The 1,892-nt window shown below is 26.9% G+C and overlaps 1 long non-coding RNA gene across 1 annotated transcript; it reads left to right on the forward strand.

Moving 5' to 3' along the window:
• Positions 1-683: 683 nt before the first annotated feature.
• Positions 684-1,654, forward strand: LOC115236922. Its single transcript, XR_003884280.1, has 2 exons — positions 684-1,091; positions 1,408-1,654. It is a non-coding gene; the product is annotated as an uncharacterized LOC115236922 (long non-coding RNA).
• Positions 1,655-1,892: the final 238 nt, after the last annotated feature.

A 1,892-nucleotide genomic window follows, 5' to 3' on the forward strand; every position in this document is an offset into this window, starting at 1 on the left:
ATTCATATATAAAATTTATTTTATTTAAAATATCTTCAACACAAAATAATTTTATTTTAGATAAGTGGATTTCCTGGAGTTATTGGATGTATTGATGGAACGTATATTAAAATTAGAACTCCTGTTAATAAAATCAAAAGCACTTATGTTAATAGATATGATTACCCATCTGTGACATTACAAGCTGTTTGTGATGCCAATAAATTATTTTTAGATGTTTTTACGGGTCCTCCCAGTAAAATACATGATGCAAGAATATTTAAATTCTTATTTTTAAGTGATGAAATAAAAACTATATCAGAAGATTATCATTTATTAGGCGATGCGGCATATCCTTTAAGAAAATATTTATTAACACCATATAGAGATTATGGTAATCTTACAGCCGCTCAACGAAATTATAATTACAAATTGTCTACAACAAGAGTTAAAATAGAAAATGCGTTTGGATTATTAAAACAAAGATTCAGGCAATTAATGCAATTAGATTTTTTTACAGTTAAACGCTCTGCTAATTTTATTATTTCCTGTTGTGTGTTACATAATATATGTATTATGAATAGTGATTATTTAGATGTTGAAAATGAAGAATGTAATGAAAGGCATATCAATAATGAGCAGAATCCGATAGAATGGAGGGTGAGATAAAAAGAGACATCCCATACAGCACGGATCATTGCAATTATATTGCAGCAATATTGCAATGTTGCAAATTGCAATGCAACATTACAAAGACGTTGCAGAAATATAGAGCCACAAAGTACCAGCACACTTGTAGCAACATGACATTAATATTTCGGAAATATTGCAAAATTCAATTTTTATATAATTTTAATAATAAAATATTATAATAAAATAATTTTTTGCAATATTTCTACATGAAAGATGTTAACGATAAACAATACTAAATGGTTCATTTTATTAAAACATTTTTCTTAAATTGGCTTATATTGCTGCACTGTATGCTTTGCGCAGCACATGTACGCGTTCGCGATTGTGTGCGTATGTAGTAGGTGCCGGTCTTGCTGCACATATCTGTGATTGTCGTGTATTTCGTGATTCACATTTTTTATTGTTGCGTACGAGAAAAGGTAAGAGCTTTTTGATAATATTATGTTTTATTATAGTGACCTAATATATTATGCATTAATTAATTATAATAGAATAGCATGTCCTAAGGTTAATAACCTATATAACCTTAAAATTATTGAGATCGCAAAAGTAAAAATTATATTTATCTATGATATATGTTTGTATATTTTTTATGTGGATATTTTTTGCTTTCTCTTATTTTCTATTTTGCTGTAGATATGAACTTTAAAATATTTGATAAAAATATTTATGTATATTTGCAGTATGTATATTTTTATGTAAATATGAATTTTAACTCCTATTTTATTTTTACAGACATTTAACAAAGGAAAACAATAATGGACAAAATTCAATAAATTATTAGTGGTAATAAAAGCGGCTCGTAAAGCTGAACCATTTTTATATATTTCTCTAATATAAAAAAAATATATTTTTATTTCGTGAACATGTTAAGTGCAATAATATGTTATGTGCAATGTTATGTTATTTATAACGTTAACATAAGTACAAATCAAGACATTTAATTACAATGTATCGTCAATAATTACATATTTATATACCCCAAAATAAATATATATACATCATTGCAAATTCATTACATTGCAATATTGCTATAATATTTTGTTGCAATATTCCTAAAAGCGGACATTTTATCATTGCTGCAATTCCACAGCAATGATGCAGCAACATTCTGCAGTAAATTTGCACAGTTGCAATATTGCGGTGAAAGATTGCTACAATATGTATGCAATCTTTGTGTGCTGTATGGGAAATCATGAATTTTTCTCCATACAGATGTT

The sequence above is a fragment of the Formica exsecta genome, unplaced genomic scaffold (assembly GCF_003651465.1).
Source record: "Formica exsecta isolate Colony F162 unplaced genomic scaffold, ASM365146v1 scaffold2643, whole genome shotgun sequence".
Lineage (NCBI taxonomy): Eukaryota > Metazoa > Arthropoda > Insecta > Hymenoptera > Formicidae > Formica > Formica exsecta.